This window comes from Bubalus bubalis, chromosome 19 (genome assembly GCF_019923935.1).
Source record: "Bubalus bubalis isolate 160015118507 breed Murrah chromosome 19, NDDB_SH_1, whole genome shotgun sequence".
Lineage (NCBI taxonomy): Eukaryota > Metazoa > Chordata > Mammalia > Artiodactyla > Bovidae > Bubalus > Bubalus bubalis.
The window spans coordinates 42,462,730-42,481,927 of NC_059175.1; the positions used below are offsets into that span (position 1 = coordinate 42,462,730).

A 19,198-nucleotide genomic window follows, 5' to 3' on the forward strand; every position below is an offset into this window, starting at 1 on the left:
TGAAGCAGCTGAGCGCGCAGGGCCCTCTTTGCCTCATCATGCAGACTCTACAAGTGTTGTTTTGACAAAGTGTAAATTCTTAACCATAAACAGAAAGCACTGTAAGTGATAAGGTCATGTAGCAATTGTCATGGTAAAGCTTCCTGATGCATTTTCGTCTTGATATAGGAGAGGCTAGAAGAAATCTGGAACATTATTTATATGGAATTATTTATGGAGCATTCTCTAATGACTTCTAGAAATAGTATATATATAAATAAGTTCAAAGAAAACCCAAAGATTTCTCCCTTCTCTTTCTGCTCATCTCATCTATATTTCTTTTTTTTCTTCCCTTCCCGCCTTTCTCTCTGTGTACCTTCCTTCCAAATTTGTCCTTTCAAACTAAATAATTTTGCATCTATTATATGTTATGAAATCTGTATAGGTTCAAAGAGGAAAAGAACAAAATATCACCATGGAATTAAAATGTCTATGTTATTATATAGTCTCTATTTAGAATATAATCATGATGAAACTTAATGGGTAAATTAAATACATGTATAGGTTGGCCAAATTTTCTCAAGTAAATGCAGTCACACTTTATCATTTTAGTCCCAAGTTCATATATGTGAGCTCTGAGAAATTTATGTAATTTTATCATGAGGAGGCACCAATATCCAGAATGGTTTGGATATTTCCATGCAAACTAATTTTAAATAGGAAAAAACAAAAACATAAAGTCCATGTCCTGCTGACTAATCATGCAGATTATAGTTAGAGTCAGAGAGAAGATTCATTATTAAGAAATAAACAACTCTGTTTCTTTCCCTTTGAAATAACACTGGGAGATTGGGGAAGGTGCGGAATTCAATAGGTGTATCTTCCACAAAATTTTCCTGATCCGTGAAAAGTGGCCTTGTTTGTTTATTTCTTTTTAGAAAAAATTATCTATAAATTGTGTTCATAAATAAGATTTTAGTAGTTATCCTCCTAGTATATTCTGTTAAAATCGAAAGGAACAATCAAAGCTCCAGAAGAAGCTATAAGAAAAAGAAGAAAGGCAAATATTTCAGCAAAAGGCAAATCCAAAGCAAACACTGAAACAGATGAGGTTACAGACAACGGCATGAATGTTAATGAGCAGAAAGCCATATAGCGGAAATCTGCTAAATGCATAGTTGGGGGAATTGAGAGGACATTTCCCTAACAGTTTGTTCCTGTTGCTTATAATTTTAAAAAAGGTGCCACAGGGTGGCCCAATTCAGTCCCAACATCATATTATGCAGATGCATTACAATTCCCTGCTGAAGTTCTGCCAACGAGAGTGGAGTCTAATTTAGCACAGTTGTTTCACACAGTATTGCAAAGATCAGTAAATGAATACCCAAAGTATGTGTGTAAGACTGAGGAATGATTGCAGTTTCATAACCAAGAACTAAGTATTCTTTGGAGGTTCATCAATTTGTGAGAAGGGGAAAAGAAACAATACATAACAACAACAACATCAAAATCAACACAGAAGTTAGTTAACTTTAGATATTTAGCTTCCACTTCAACATGTATTTTCTTTATATTTTTATTTATAACAATGAAGCTTAAAGCTTTATAGTTTTTAGCCAAGGGAAGAGCTGACCTTAGAAATTCTGTTTCTGGGATCCTGAGAAGGAAGACATGCTGGCATTCTTAAGATACAGCTGACAGGACAAATCACGAAGGTAGTGTAGGTCAGACATTCAGTCTTCAAACTCAGCATGAACTTACATCTCAATTCTTTATACAGGAGAGGAGAGTTTCATGTGTAAAGACCTATCTCAATAATCCACTCAATGTAAAACATTTTCATCAGGAGGAAGAACGATATTCGTTTATACACTTATTCCCTTATTCCTTCAACAAAGATTTATGAAGTGTCTGTCACAAACCACGTGTAGTCTGTTATTTGAGATTCATAGTCAAATTGAGAAAAACTTGAATCTAATGAACTAGCATACAGTTTGATAAGAACTAAAATAATTTTAGGTCTGCAGAGAATGAAATGTCTAAGAGAGAATGAACGTGTCTGCAATAATGGAGAGGATTTAGAAAAGTATTAAAAAAGAGTAGTTAAGAAGATATATAAAAGAGTAGCAGTATTTCCTTAGACAGAAGTTAATTTGTAACATTGACTGCATTGCTGCTATTTTATAAGATCACTGATTCACCTGCATGTCAGATTGTTGTTGTTCAGTTGCCCAGTCATGTCTGACTCTTTGCGACCCCATGGACTGCAGCATGCCAGGCCTCTCTGTCCCTCACCATCTCCCCAAAATTGCCCAATTTCATGTCCATTCATTGGTGATGCCATCCAGTCATCTCATCCTCTGACACTCTCTTCTCCTTCTGCCCTCAATCTTTCCCAGCATCAGGGACTTTTCCTATGAGTTGGCTGTTCACATCAGATGACCAAAATACTGGAGTTTCAGCTTCAGAGTCAGAACTTCCAACAAGTTTTCAGGGTTGATTTCCCTTAAGATTGACTTGTTTGATCTCTTTGTCCAAGGGACTCTCAGGAGTCTTTTCCAGCACTACAATTCGAAGGTATCAATTCTTTGGCACTCCTCCTTCTTTATGATCCAGCTCTCATAGAATCTAACTATGACAAATACTAGTTAACTTTAAAAAGATGAGCTATAAACACCTGTTAGAGTTACCATAGAATGCATCACCAAGTTTGAACTGTTTTGTTGCCAGGATATAATATCCTTATCACCTTACCCTGGCTTTGGACTTGATATTGCGTATATGGACTCTGTCCTGGCTTGCTGTTCTCTCTGAGTTCTTTGATTCTCTAAATACTTAACCCCTGCCATTAATTATTTGGCTGGCATAAAATTCAGACCACCACTGGTCCCTCTGAGAAGACGAGTGACTCACTGGGCAGAAGGAAAGTATATGTTAAGGCACTGCTGCTGCTGCTGCTAAGTCGCTTCAGACGACTCTGTGCGACCCCATAGACGGCAGCCCACAAGGCTCCCCCATCCCTGGGATTCTCCAGGCAAGAACACTGGAGTGGGTTGCCATTTCCTTCTCCACTATGAGGAGGGATAAATAATTGGTGTTTCCAGAAATGCAATATTTATTTTTTGTCTGGAGCATAGAATATGTGTAAGTCAGATGAAACTGGAGACTGGAACTGGAGACATAAAATCTGTTCTTCTCTGACATCTACAGATTTAATTTTTTTGTATATGTGTATGTATGGTAGGAATCCACTGAATGACTAAGTAAAGGAGAAAATGGATTAGATTTGTATATTATAAAGATGACACAATGGACAAATAGGGAAGAAGAGGGGTTATTGATATAAAGCAGTAAAAGTGACAATGGAGAGGAGTGGATAGGTTTCAAGAGTTCTTTAAGAAGCAGTATCTCATGATTTGATTTCTTCTCTGTCCCATTCACTGACTTCTTTTCTTTTACCTGTGATAGTGAAGAGTAAAGGATGAGAGCCACATTTTTAGCTCCAGGAAAAGAATGGCCATGCCCTAATTTTGCTCCTATATAACTTTCCATTTGCCTCCTCGCCACATAATTTAATAGCTCTGTTTACTTGTCCAGCTTCCCCAACTGGGAAAGACTGTGAGCAACTTATTGCAAGGACATTTTTTTAAATCATCAAACTTTATGCAGTATATATTTTTTCACAATAGTGAAAGACGTTTATCAGTTTTCACAATCAATAGCCAGACAAAAAATAAAGGATAATGACAATTGAAAGCCATAATGGAAACATGATTAACTTAAAAATATAAAGTTCAGTTCAGTTCAGTCACTTAGTCATGTCCGACTCTTTGTGACCCCATGGACTGCAGCATGACAGGCTTCCCTGTCCATCACCAACTCCCAGAGCTTACTCAAACTCATGTCTATCATGTTGGTGATGCCATCCAATCATCTCATCCTCTGTTGTCCCCTTCTCCTCCCACCTTCAATCTTTCCTAGCATCAGGGTCTTTTCCAATGAGTCAGTTCTTTGAATCAGGTGGCCAAAGTATTGGAGTTTCAGCTTCAACATCAGTCCTTCCAAAGAATATTCAGGTCTGATTTCCTTTAGTATCTCCTTGCTGTCCAAGGGACTCTCAAGAGTCTTCTCCAATACCACAGTTCAAAAGCATCAGTTCTTCGATGCTCAGCTTTCTTTATGGTCCAACTCACACATTCATACATGACTACTGGAAAAACCATAGCTTTGACTAGATGGACCTTTGTTGGCAAAGTAACATCTCTGCTCTTTAATATGCTGTCTAGGTTGGTCATAGCTTTTCTTTCAAGGAGTAAGCATCTTTTAATCTCATGGCTGCAGTCACCATCTGCAGCAATTTTAGAGTCCAAGAAAATAAAGTCTGTCACTGTTTCCATTGTTTCCCCATCTATTTGCCATGAAGTGATGACCAGATGCCATGATCTTTGTTTTTGGAATATTGAGTTTTAAGCCAACTTTTTCACTCTTCTTTTTCACTTTCATCAAGAGGCTCTTTAGTTCTTCTTTACTTTCTCCCATAAGGGTGGTATCATCTGCATAACTGAGGTTATTGATATTTCTCCTGGCAATCTGGATTCCAGATTGTGCATCATCCAGGCTGTCATTTCAAATGATGTACTCTGCATAAAAGTTAAATAAGCAGGGTGACAAGGTACAGACTTGACCTACTCCTTTCCAAATTTGGAACCAGTCTGTTGTTCCACGTCTGGTTCTAACTGTTATTTCTTGACCTGCATACAGATTTCTCAGGAGGCAGGTAAAATGGTCTGGTATTCTCATCTCTTTAAGAAATTTCCACAGTTTGTTGTGATCTACACAGTCAAAGGCTTTGGTATTGTCAATAAAGCAAAAGTAGATGTTTTTCTACATTTTTTTTCCTGGAACTCTCTTGCTTCTTCTGTGTTTCAGCGGATGTTGGCAATTTGATTTCTGGTTTTTCTGCATTTTCTAAATCCAGCTTGAACATCTGGAAGTTCTTGGTTCACATACTGTTGAAGCCTGGCTTGGAGAATTTTGAGCATTACTTTGCTAGCGTGTGAGATGAGTGCAATTGTGTGGTAGGTTGAACGTTCTTTGGCATTACCTTTCTTTCAGATTGGAATGAAAACTGACCTTTTCCACTCCGGTGGCCACTGCTGTGTTTTCCAGATTTGCTGGCATAGTGAGTGCAGCACTTTAACACCATTATTATGAGCACACTTCCTTCAACTCTGCCATCTGGATCCACAAATCTATTCAGTCTAGTGTTATAAGAGTTCTTCACACACAGCAGGATATTAATAAAAATTTGCTGCCTAAATAAGGAGAGAACAGCTCTTGGCATGGCAGTGAGCAGGGAGATTGTAGATTCTGGTAGAGAGATTTTTGGGTTTACTGGAATACTTTTTAGTTATAGTTGGGATTACTTAGAGGGAAGTATATGTAAAGGGAGTATAAAAACAATAGGGCGTGATTACTGATACTGTGGTATGTATCATGCTAAGTGCTTTACCTGCAGTATCTAATTTAATCTTCTAAAAACTTAATGAATTGTTGTTCTTATTGATGACATTTCATAGCTGAGGACCAAAGAGGTGCATTGAGGAATTTTGATAAGCAACATATTTCCCAAGATGGGTGTAGGAAGAGGGATTTGCAAATATGATAGAAATGGAATTGGCAGAGTTAGGAAGAGAATCTCTGGACAGAAAAAGAGGACCAAGGACCAAGAATTATAAGGAGCAACAATATTTGTGGGCATAGGCATGGAGAGGGGCCAGCAGGGGATTTATAATAAGTGATCAGAAATTTAGAAGGAGAATGGGCAGAAGTGAGAAGAGTTTTGAAAAGAAATGAATAGCTTGGTAGGTAAATGCTTCAGACTGTTAGAGGTCAAGCTATTTGAGGACAAAGGAAGCCTTAAGTTGGGCCCTTGAAAGGTGTTCTTTGCACTGTGAGCAGGGCAGTCAGATGGAAACTGAGGACAAAGGGTGAGAAGTGAATTGAATTGAATGGAAGAGGAGGGTGAAGCAGTGAGCAGTGAGGAAATCAGCAAGGGGGAGACACCTACTGTCTACCAGAGGAGGAAGAAATCCAAGGAGATTCTTTTTCTTAAGATAGAAAAGAGATTCACCATTTTGTTTATATATAAAGGCTGAGGGGAAGGAGCCACTGAAGGTGGTGAAGATACAGCAGGAGAGACTACTGAGAGAATAATATCTTGGAGGATATTGGAGGAAATGGGGAGGGGCATTGGAGGAAAAGAGAAGGGCCAAAGAAAGACCTCTCCTCCCCTGAACCCTGTTTCCAGGATTTGGAGGCAGGTTTGAAACACTGGATAATACAAGCAAGAGGAAATGTGAAGACAGATCTAAAGGACTGGGTAAGTTAGACATAGAAAAGCTTTTCATGCTATTCCTAGTGTAGAACTGGGGCAGACTATAAAGTTTTATATATATTTTTTCATAAAGAAAAATAAATAAATGTAGTACATCTGCATAATATGGCTTTGTACTGAAATGAACCTCAGTATGGTGCCTTCTTCAAAATTAACAGATAGAAGCATAAAGTGTTACAGAAAGTAGTTTCATTTAATTTACTGTATTTCATTTGTTTAACATGGCATTTGCAATTGATGTTCCTTTTGGTATGATAACTACATACAAATTACCACCCTCTCTTCCTTAGAAATTCATCCTCTTTGTTAAGAAAAGCATTTACAGATTATATTAGACTTTTATTTCTGAAACTGTATATTTGTAAACAGAAAATATACAAATTTATATATTTCCTAGCTACATTTATCTGATCACATGTTAATGATTAAGTCAGATTAATCAGTTTTAAATAACAGAAACAAGAATAAAGCAAATGAAGGCAAAAGGAATAAAGGATATAGTAACTACTGCATAAAATTCAATAGAAAGTGAAAATTTCTAGGTTATCATATGGTATGATGGGTTTATGTTAACCTTTTTTTTACCTAGGAGAGGAGACTTTGCCTTTAATAACACTGTTTAGCAGCATATCTCAATGACATTTGAGAAATTCAAATCCCAAACATGATTGCAACGTGAAAAGGAGAAAAAAAAATCAGTATTTTTCCCACAAAAGCTGTTGATTTTTCTACCATTTCATTTAACTTTAAAAGTAAGATATTTTATATATAGCATGCTAAATTTTATCAATTAAAACTAAATTTTATCAATTAAAACTAAATTTTATTAATTAAATTTAGTAATTATTACTCAACCATTTTATGGCTAGAATGTCAAACCAAGATATATTTAAATGAAATAAAAAGTAATATCTCTATTATCTAGATCAATAAACATGTATTTTGATAAAGAACTGACTATATGTCTCTCTAGTAAGAATTTATTATGGGAAAAGGAGGGATATTTAAATATGACTGCTTTCAATTTGGTGAAAAGAACAGCGTCATGTTCTGTTTTCTTCCTGGATGTTTCTACAGTGCCCTGTCATTAGGAGTAGGTTCTCCTCAAAACGATCTCAAGATCTTAAGACACAGAATCAGGTCTTAATGGGAGGGCAACTATATGTGTATTTGTTCACCATTATGTCCTGGACATCAATGTTTCCTACTTAAACTATCTTACTCATGGACAGGCACTGCTTCCATTACTGAAATATAAGGGGTAACATATTAAGTTACGGGCTTCCCTGGTGGCTCAGCGGTAAAAAAATCCACCTGCAATGCAGGAAATGCAGGAGATACAGGTTTGATTCCTGGTTTGGGAAGATCCCCTGGAGAAGGGAATGGCAACCTACTCCAGTAGTCTTGCCTGGAGAATCCCACGGACAGAGAACCCTGGTGGGCTATAGTCCATAGAACCACAAAGAGTCAGACACGACTAAAGTGACTTAGCACATGCACACATTGACTATTTCCTTTTAGAAAATAAGTTCTCACTTGATAGAGCAGGAAATGAGATGATAGGGATAAGATAGTATTTCCTAAACAGTGGGCAAAATCCCCCAGAAGTAGAGTTAGGGGATTATCACTAAAACTTTTGCTTGCTTCTTCATTTGGCATGTGGCCAAAAGCGGCCTTGTCTTGAGACATCCTTTGACACTGGGCTTTTTCATGTGAAAGTGGTATAAATGGACTTTCTAAGAGACACATCAAAGAGTTTCATTTCTGTTAGAGTCTGTTCTTCAGCTAAGGTCATTTGAATAGAATTTCTTGTCCTGGTCATATTAGTAACATGTTTGGCTTGCCTAAATATATGACAATTTATTTCTCTTTTCTCAGATTTATGGAAAGTTCACAAAGGCCAGATTCTCCCCTTGCATTATAGAAGGGCACAATTTGTTCTCATGAATGTCATTCTCAAATATACCAAATACAGTATGGATTTTCAGCAAGTATTTAATTTAATTGCTCCCCTAAATCTCTAAGCTTAAAGAAACTAGGTTGGTAATGGTATTTCTGCTATAATATTTCTTGGTATAATACTCTCAAAATAATGTAAGAATAGTATTTTTTTATAATGTTCTATGAATCAGTTGTCTAAATCTTTTGGAATATTCAAAGAACTTTGCTTAAATTTATTTGAAGAAAGCAAATGGTGGAAAGCTACTTGTAACAAGTTGCATATCATAAATATAGAGCTTGCTGCTGCTGCTAAGTCACTTCAGTCATGTCCGACTCTGTGCGACCCCATAGACGTCAGGCTCCCCCGTCCCTGGGATTCTCCAGGCAAGAACACTGGAGTGGGTTGCCATTTCCTTCTCCAATGCATGAAAGTGAAAAGTGAAAGTGAAGTTGCTCAGTTGTGTCTGACTCTTAGCGACCCCATGGACTGCAGCCTACTAGGCTCCTCTGTCCATGGGATTTTCCATGCAAGAGAGCTTATTTATATATAAATCATTATTACTTCCTCTGTGAGGTATTTAGTTAGGTGCCAAGTTTCAGATTACAAATTAGAAATTTTGGCTATTAGTCACTTTTCTTCTAGTTATTACCAGAGCTTATAGTAGGTATTCTTCTCTGCTCAGTTGCTTAGGTGTCTGATTCTTTGTGACTCTTTGGACTATAGCCTGCCAGGCTCCTCTGTCCATGGGATTTCTCAGCAAGCATACTGGAGTGGGTTGCCATTTCTTCCTCCAGGGAAACTTCCAGACCGAGGTTTCAAACCCAAGTTTCCTGTGTCTCTTGCATTGAAAGCAGATCTTCACCTGCTGAGCCATCAGGGAATATAATTAACTGTAAATTACCCCATGCCATATAGGAATTTATTTAATCATTCAACAGTCCTGTGTGGGAGATTTCAGTATTGCTCCTTCCTTATAAATGAGATTTTGCAGGTCAGAGATGATAAGTGATTGGCTCAAGACCTCACAGTCAGAATGTGACAAAATTAAGACCCGGTTCCAGTCTCTGACCCCAAATACAATGCTTCTGCCACCAAAAGCAAACGAAACAGCTTCTCCAAGGTCTGCATTTTCCTTGTGACAGAGAGAGAGAGGAAAAACAAAACAGGATAATTTCTCACAGCCGGAAAAAGAAACAGCTTTAGACTTCCAAGGAATAGGAAATTTTCTGCCCTGTTAATGCATAGGAGATTCCCTGGGTGACTTTCTAAGTTATAATTCTTTCTATGGAAAGTCAATGTAATAAATGTAAGCTCCCTGAAATAGAAGCACATGGTAAGTCTTCTGAAATCACTATATCAAATGTGTTCTGCTGTTCAAATATACAACATCTCACCCTGAGACACTTGACTCTGATAACGTGTGGGAAACGTGTGCAGACCTGACTTTGAAAGGTGTTGTCTAGGGAAAAAAGCGTTGTCCTGTGCATCTCGGACTGTCATACAACAGGTCAAGGATACTGCATTTTGTGGAAGAAGGAGCTCACCTTCTTCCACTCTTTTTTTTTTTTTTTTAAAGACGTTACTATAGTTGCTGAACAATAGATTGCATGATGTCAAAATAAATAAGGAAAATATATTTGTAACTCTTTTCACTAACTTATCTTGCTAACTGTGAACCTTAGAAAATTCTGGTGGAAACCATGAAGGTAGTTTAAAATGTAGTATTTGATTGCATTAGATGGGCTACTCTGTTGGAGAGAATGAAGGCATCCACATTTCCATGACTATGTGATACAGTGTTTAAGGGCAGAGATTCTGGATCAGACTGCCAAGATGAACACTGGCTATCCCTCTAATTAGCTGTGTGTCCTTGAGCAAGACAGCTATTCTGTGCCTCAGGTTTCTTGCCTTTTTAATGGGACCTTAATAGTACCTATCTCATTGTGTTATTATGAGAATTAAAGTGGTTCATACCTATAAAGTATTTGAAACATTATCTGGCATATGTTAAAAAAACGTTTGCAAGATACAAATAAATTATTTACATTTTCTCACATATTAGCTCTTTATGAAAGAAAGTGAAAGTGAAGTCGCTCAGTCATCACCCACTCTTTGCAACCCCATGGACTGTAACCTACCAGGCTCCTCTGTCCATGGGATTTTCCAGGCAAGAAGAGTCTTGGAGTGGGTTGCCATTTCCTTCTCCAGGGGATCTGAGCAACCCAGGAAACAAACCTGGGTCTCCCACATTGCAGGCAGACGCTTTACCGTCTGAGCCACCGGGGAAGCCCTTAACTCATTATACTTACTGAAAATTATAGAGTTATAGAAATTTAGAGTAAGGAAAAGCCACACTGGTATTTAAAGAAAAATGGGGCATTACATAGTGTACTCTCTGCCTTCTAAAGACAAACTTCTTTCTTCAACTACTTGTTACTAAAAAGCTTCTTCTGGTGACTCAATTTCATTATCAGGAAGTTTTGGCTTTAATGAGAAATACAGTAATATGCTCAGACTTTTTATTTATATAGAATTAACTTGTGAAAATAAAGTATCCCATTTAAAGTCTACTTCTGTTTGTGCAGTAATAGAATAATAATAATAATAAAAAAAAAAGAACCCAAAATTCTCAGTTTAACTTTTAATTAAACAAGCAGTATGGTATATTTTGAATCTGGTTACCTGTTGGTGAAGCTACTGGGTAGATAAATTTCATTAATTGATTATGTGGGAAGTTTCTGAGGAACCACTTTCTGTCACTGGGCAGAAAGACAAAGCTATAGGGATGTCTTCATCTCTGTATTAGGGCCACCTTTTTCTTTCTGGGTATCCTGTTTTCTCTTTTTTTCTTTTCCCACTGAATATGGCAGCTTGAGCATTAGAAAATTGTATATACTGTAGAGATGCTACCATTAATACAAAGGGTTTTTGTCCACCTTGTCTTTTAAAAAGAGTCCTGGGGAATTCCCTGGCAGTCCAGTGATTAGAACTCAGCGCTTTCACTGCTGAGGGTCCAGATTGGATCTCTGGTTGCAGAACTAAGCCATGTGGTGTGGCCAAAAATTAGAATGAAATAGAGTCCTGAACTTTGATATATTAATCACTGTTTAAAGAAAGCAACTGAATTTTATTTTTCTTATGTGATACATATTTTTGTTGTATTTGCTGCAATAACTCATACTATAAATATGATCAATGTCTATGGGGCAATGGTTTTAGTCAATTTATCATAAAGTATCTCTTTGTATTTCATATTATTACAGTGGACTCAAGATTACCTTATTTTTATATTACAAGATTTGCAAGGCATTTCTCTCTGGCATTCTATTTGACATATTCTTTTAATTTTTTAGGTGACTGGAGTGGATTTGTTTTATTCTATTATTGCTGTTTAAATGTTTGTTTGTGTTCTATCACTATGTTAATAGCTATGTTTGCATAAATCATGCTCAAAAAATTAACATGGCTTATATTGCCAATTAAGCTTTTGAATAAATAAAAAGTGTAAAAAGAATTTTAAGTATATAATGTGTTATATACTTTCATGATTTTATTGTTAATAATCAATCAAAAGAAAAATGTGAAATCTGTATTAATTGTGAATTTGGCTTCATTGTGAAGAAAGCAGGATACAATCTAAACGTCATTATATGGTCTGCACATAACCATCATCAGTAGCTGTCCCCCAGGGAGCCCCTTCAAGAGTGATGACAGATCGAGACAGATCAGAATCTGATAAAGGGGACAGTTAAAAAATGGAGCAGAAATAATAAAATATACATAAAATAATAAAGAGAGTACATATCAAAAGTTGTTTATATGATACCAAAACGACCAGAAAATGCAGGGAGAAATTCAATCAAAACAAATGCTTGGTATCGTCAACTTGCCAAAATACTTTCCTTCTTGCATTTGGTCATCACTGCGCAAAACATTGTGCATAGTCAGACATGCATTATCTCATTACCTCATTAAATGTTGAATCCCAGCCTTTGTTCAGAAAATGCAAAGGAGATTATTCAGCCAATTACCACATAATTCAAAAAAATTTCATGCATGGGTAATGCTTAGTTGAGAAAGAAGCAATTCAATCCATTTAAGCATTTTCATAATTAAAATTGTATTAATTTAGACCTCTAAATCAAATACCCCATATTTGATTTTATATATGCACATAAATGCATATATATGCATAAATTATGTATTTATATCAGTTATTAATTTTGCACAGTCACAATCTACATTGTGCAAAAATGTGATATGCTTATTTCTTTAAATCCAGAGAAACTCATGGGTTTTCATTTCTGCTTGGTTGTAGGACACTTATTCTAGCCATTTTAAGGTAATCCAACCACATCCAATTTTATAAAATGTATTCTAAAATATAATTTTTAGAGTAGTTTTAGATTTACAGTCATGTTGAGGAGAAGATACAGAGATTTTCCCTATGTCCCCTGCCCCCACAAGTCCATGGTCTCTCCATTATCAACATTGCCCACCATAGTGTATCCTGTTAGAACTGATGAATTTGCATTGAGACATCATCACCACTCAAAGTCCATAGTTTACATTATAGTTCATTTCTTGGTGTTGTATATTCTATGTGTTTGGACAAATATTGAATGACATGTCAGCCATCTTAGTATTATACAGACTAATTTCACTATCCTAAACCTCCTATTCTGCCTATTCAGTCCTGCCTCTCCTCATCTCCTGCAAACACTGATCTTTTTTACTGTCTCAATAAGTTTGCCTTTCGCTGAATGTCATACAGTTGGAATCATACTGTACTTGTCCTTTCCCAGATTGGCTTCTTTCACTTAATAATATACAATAAGTTTTTGCCATGTCTTTTTATGGCTCACTATCTCATTTCTTTTAGCACTGAGTAATATTCCATTGTCTGAATGTACCACAGTTTATCTGTTCACCCACTTGGTTGCTTCCAAGTTTTGCCAATTGTAAAGAAAGCTGCTGTAAACATCTGTGTTTAGGTTTTTGTGTGGGTGTATGCTTTCAACTCTTTTGAATAAATGTCAAGGAACATGCAGAGAAGGCAATGGCACCCCACTCCAGTACTCTTGCCTGGCAAATCCCATGGACAGAGGAGCCTGGTGGGCTGCAGTCCATGGGGTCGCTAGGAGTCGGACACGACTGAGCGACTTCACTTTCACTTTTCTCTTTGATGCATTGGAGAAGGAAATGGCAACCCACTCCAGTGTTCTTGCTTGGAGAATCCCAGGGACAGCAGAGCCTAGTGGGCTGTCGTCTATGAGGTCACACAGAGTCGGACATGACTGAAGTGACTTAGCAGCAGCAGCAGCAAGGAACATGATTCCTATATCTCATGGTAAGAGCAGATTTAGTTTTGTAAGAAAGTACCAAATTGTCTTCCAAAGTGGCTCTACCATTTTGCATTCCCATCAGAAATGAATGAGTTTCTGTTGATTCACAGCTTTGCCAGAGTTTGATGTTGTCAGTGTTCTCAGTTTTGGCTATTCTCATAGATGTATAGTGGTATCTCATAATTGCTGTAATTTGTATTTCCCTGATGATATATGATTTAGAGCATCTGTTCATATGCTTATGTATGTCTTTTTTAATTAAAGTAACTGTTAAGGTCTCTGGCCCATCACATCCAATTTTGATGCCAGCCATTTTCTAGGAAATACCCTTTCAATTCAGGATTTACCCCCATTACAGCATCTTCATGCACTCCATTTTCATTGGTGGCAATGGCATTTGGGAGACTTCCCTGTGTTCTTCATATTGGGAGTGAGGTGTGAGGTGCAGCTCTGGTCTACAGTGGCCTTTGGTCTTTATTGACTTCTGTTGAGGTGTAACTTGTCTCCCATGTTTTTGGGTGTAACCTTTGTATACCCGCTGCACCTGCTATGTGGTGCTTCCACCTTGGTCTCTAGGAGTCAGTTCCATGAGCTTTCCTTTCTTCTCTGAGACTGAGATTCCATTTACCAACCTCCTCCACTTACTCAAGAGATTCACCTTTCCCTATGGTGTGTGTGTGGAAGGGACTCCCTATAGCTGCTGTTGACAGGAACATACAGCTGGACACATGCAGTGGCCCTGGGAATTCCAACTGGATCTCTGGCTTCCCTGAAAGATTTACTGTGTCCTCAATCAAACCTGGGAAAGCAAAGAACCTGTCCCTCTGTTCTGGGACTGTTCCATCTGAAGTTTCTATCACAGATTCTCTTATCCTGTTCTCTCCTTCCAAGGACTAATCCAGGACCAGAGACTTACTGAGAACGTCTCAACATCTGAACCTCAGTGAAATTTACTCTGTTATTTCTCTTTTAATCCTAATCTACTGTTCGTCTTTTTTTTATTCTCCCCATAAGGGAAAATTGTCATGATTCTTCTGTAATTTGTTTTATGGCATTATCTTTATGTTCTGGTTCCTCTGTAATTTTGCTCTTGATATTTAAAAGCATGTTATTGGAATCCATAAGAACATTTTTTATTACTCATTCATGTAGCTCTGGCAGTCAAAAGCCATGGTGCCAAGACAGTTATCTAGGCTATTTGCCCAAATATACTTAAAATTTCAAAATCCAAAAATTTGTCTTTCTTTTCTCTCATTATTCCTATTTGCATAATGCTATAAAGTCTCTCCCTGGAGAAGGACATGGCAACCCACTCCAGTGTTCTTGCCTGGAGACTCCTCATGGACAGAGGAGCCTGGCAGGCTACAGTCCATGGGGTCACAAAGAGTCAGACACGACTGAAGCAACTTAGCACAGCAGCATCAAGTCTTCGCTATTAAGAGGCAAAGAGAGGTAGGGATAAATGAATTTAAAATCACAAACCCTACTCTAATATATTTACATTTAATTGTGTATTGCACTTTAATAGATAACACTTTTTTGTTACCTAGAATAACTTTCTTCCTCCAAGAACTATTCCTTTCTCCACTCAAACAATATGAGTTCTAACTGAACTTCCATTTTCCTACAATGCCTCATCTGTTCACTACATAGGGTTGGTATGGTGGGAAAGAAAAAAAAGCCAACACACAAAAGCATGTAGAGATAAGTGATGGAAGGTGTAAGTGGAAAATAAGATTAAAAGAACATCTAATCTGTTTCTAAAATTCTTTGGATATTGATCCAAGATGGATGCTGTTGATGATTTGTAAAGCTTGGACCCATGTGACATTGGACAGTTGAACTTTCTAAGCCACACTTATATCTTCTGTGAAATATGGCTGATGTGCCAATTGAAATAGACTAAACACACCCAGCTGTCACTGTATAACATCATCAGACGGACTTAAAGCTCATCTTAACCTTAGTTTTGTCTTCTGTTTTCCTTATGGATATCATAAAAAGATGATTTCCTATATCATCAGAATTTTAGTGAATAATGCTTCCTGATTATAGGGAGTAGAAAACATAGATGAAATATATATATATATGTATAGGCAGAATCACTCAGCTTGTGGTTTCTGAGTTCCCAGACCAGGGATTGAACCCACAGTGAAAACCTAGAATCCCAACCACTAGGCCACCAGGGAACTCCCTGATGTATTGTTTAATTAGAGAAGTGTAGACTTAGCCAACTTTAGTCTCAATATTTAAATATGTCTTAACTCTACAGAGACATTCTGCAATAGACAGTGATTGAACAAAATCAATGTCTAATAATTGCAAATTGCCAATTAAGATTTTTTTTGCAGTATAAGATTTTTTCTTTTTAATATTATAGAAATAGAAAACTTAAAAATGACACAATTTATTTCTGCATTATTGATTCAAGAGAAATGCAATTCTGAGTTCTCTAATATTCCTTTTACCCTTAACCTTGATTTGGAGAAGAGCACAAAATTATGTGAGTTAGATTTATAATGGTTCTGCAGAAATACTAATGACTCTAACTTTATCAGTTTGTCTTCACAAAATTGCCTTCACAAATTGAGTAGGTATTATCTTTTTATGATAGTGAATTGAAAAAATGCAGCCAGTGAGATGTGAAGGCTATTTCTTCATGGTGCTTGTGGTCACTTAGCAATTGCTAAGCTAGACCTTTATAGATATATAAAGTGAATTTAAAATCACAAACCCTACTCTAATATATTTACATTTAATTGTGTATTGCACTTTAATAGATAACACTTTTTTGTTACCTAGAATAACTTTCTTCCTCCAAGAACTATTCCTTTCTCCACTCAAACAATATGAGTTCTAACTGAACTTCCATTTTCCTACAATGCCTCATCTGTTATATATATATATATATATATAGATATATATATATATAGTGCTCTGTGTGTGACTGAAACAGACCAATGTAAACACAGGCTAAGGATGTTGATTAAGGTTACCCTATAAGACTATTAGTAAGCCAGAATACTGGAGTGGGTAGCCTTTCCCTTCTCCAGGGGATCTTCCCAACCCAGGGATCAAACCCTGGTCTGCATTGTGAGCAGATTCTTCACCAGCTCAGCCACAAGGGGATCTTCCCTGGTGGCTCAGACAGTAAAGCGTCTGCCTACAATGCAGGAGACCTGGGTTTGATCCCTGGGTAGGGAAGATCCCCTGGAGAAGGAAATGGCAAACCACTCCAGTACTCTTGCCTGGAAAATCCCAGGGACAGAGGAGCCTGGTAGGCTACAGTCCATGGGGTCGCAAAGAGTCAGACACGGCTGAGTGACTTCACTTTCATAAGACCATACTTTTCCTTTTAAACCGTGAGAGGCAAAATTTCTTGGCAGGAAGAGTCTCAGTCTATTCATCATCCATATTTTTAGGGTTGGTTACTCTTTAAGAAGTTTGAATTTTGGGACTCTTGATTATAAAAATAATTTCATATTTAATTTTCATGAACATTTGGATTAAACAAATCAAACAGAAGATAAAGGAAAACACACCTTTCATTCCACCACTTTAACTGTTAATATATTTTTTTTCTTGTTGTGGAGTGGTATTCGTGAGATCTTTCTGTGTAATGAGTTTATTTTCTGTCGTTTTCGTGTGTGTGTGTGTATGTGTGTGTAACTGAATTGCTATGCTGAAACTAAGAAGATATTGTAAATCAACCATTGTTGTTGTTGTTGTTCAGTCACTAAGTTGTGTCCAACTCTTTGCGACTCCCTGGACTGCAGCACACCAGGCTCCCCTGCCCTCCTCTATCTCCTACACTTTGCTCAAATTCATGTCCATTGAGTTGGTAATGCTGTCTAACTATCTCATCCTCTGCCACTCTCTTTTCCTCTTGCCTTCAGTCTTTTCCAGCATCAGTGTCTTTTCCAATGAATTGGCTCTTTGCATCAGAATACTTCAATTAAAAAAAATAAGTAAATAAAATTTTAAACCCAAACCAAAAGCAGCTAGTGAAGTTTTGCGGTAGGTACTCTAATGCACAATGGGATATAGTTGTCCCTTGCAATTCTGTAACATTGATTCCAAGAGTGATTTAAAGTTTTCTAACCCATTACTTTGCTGGGGTCTCTCCTCCTGAAGCCTCTAGTCTTCTACTTATGTGCACCATACTGTGCTGCCACTGACGTTGCCCAGTGTTTTCACTGGATTCATGCTGTCTTGGAGGAAAACAACAGAATGGGAAAGACTAGGGATCTCTTCAAGAAAATCAGAGATACCAAAGGGACATTTCATGCAAAGATGAGCTGGATAAAGGACAGAAATGGTATGGACCTAACAAAAGCAGAAGATATTAAGAAGAGGTGGCAAGAATACACAGAAGAACTGTCAAAAAAGATCTTCACAACCCAGATAATCACGATGGTGTGATCACTGACTTAGAGCCAGACATTCTGGAATGTGAAGTCAAGTGGGCCTTAGAAAGCATCACTATGAACAAAGCTAGTGGAGGTGATGGAATTCCAGTTGAACTATTCCAAATCCTGAAAGATGATGCTGTGAAAGTGCTGCACTCAATATGCCAGCAAATTTGGAAAACTCAGCAGTGGCCACAGGACTGGAAGAGGTCAGTTTTCATTCCAATCCCAAAGAAAGGCAATGCCAAAGAATGCTCAAATGACCGCACAATTGCACTCATCTCACACGCTAGTAAAGTAATGCTCAAAATTCTCCAAGCCAGGCTTCAGCAATATGTGAACCATGAACTTCCTGATGTTCAAGCTGGTTTTAGAAAAGGCAGAGGAACCAGAGATCAAATTGCCAACATCCGCTGGATCATAGAAAAAGCAAGAGAGTTCCAGAAAAACATCTATTTCTGCTTTATTGACTATGCCAAAGCCTTTGACTGTGTGGATCACAATAAACTGTGGACAATTCTGAAAGAGATGGGAATACCAGATCACCTGATCTGCCTCTTGAGAAATCTGTATGCAGATCAGGAAGCAACAGTTAGAACTGGACATGGAACAACAGACTGGTTCCAAATAGGAAAAGGAGTTCGTCAAGGCTGTATATTGTCATCCTGTTTATTTAACTTATATGCAGAGTATATCATGAGAAACGCTGGACTGGAAGAAACACAAACTGGAATCAAGATTGCCGGGAGAAATATCAATAACCTCAGATATACAGATGACACCACCCTTATGGCAGAAAGTGAAGAGGAACTCAAAAGCCTCTTGATGAAAGTGAAAGTGGAGAGTGAAAACGTTGGCTTAAAGCTCAACATTCAGAAAACTAAGATCATGCCATCTGGTCCCACCACTTCGTGGGAAATAGATGGGGAAACAGTGGAAACAGTGTCAGACTTTATTTTTCTGGGCTCCAAAATCACTGCAGATGGTGACTGCAGCCATGAAATTAAAAGACGCTTACTCCTTGGAAGGAAAGTTATGACCAACCTAGATAGCATGTTCAAAAGCAGAGACATTACTTTGCCAACAAAGGTCCATCTAGTCAAGGCTATGGTTTTTCCTGTGGTCA

The 19,198-nt window shown here is 37.5% G+C and overlaps 1 long non-coding RNA gene across 1 annotated transcript in view; it reads left to right on the forward strand.

The window, feature by feature from the left end:
• Positions 1-5,787: 5,787 nt before the first annotated feature.
• The window catches only part of LOC112580643, a 256,262-nt gene continuing 242,851 nt past the window's right edge, over positions 5,788-19,198 (forward strand). Inside the window, exon 1 of the long non-coding RNA XR_003104976.3 lies at positions 5,788-6,361. This is a non-coding gene — a long non-coding RNA (uncharacterized LOC112580643). The remainder of the gene's footprint in view (positions 6,362-19,198) is intronic.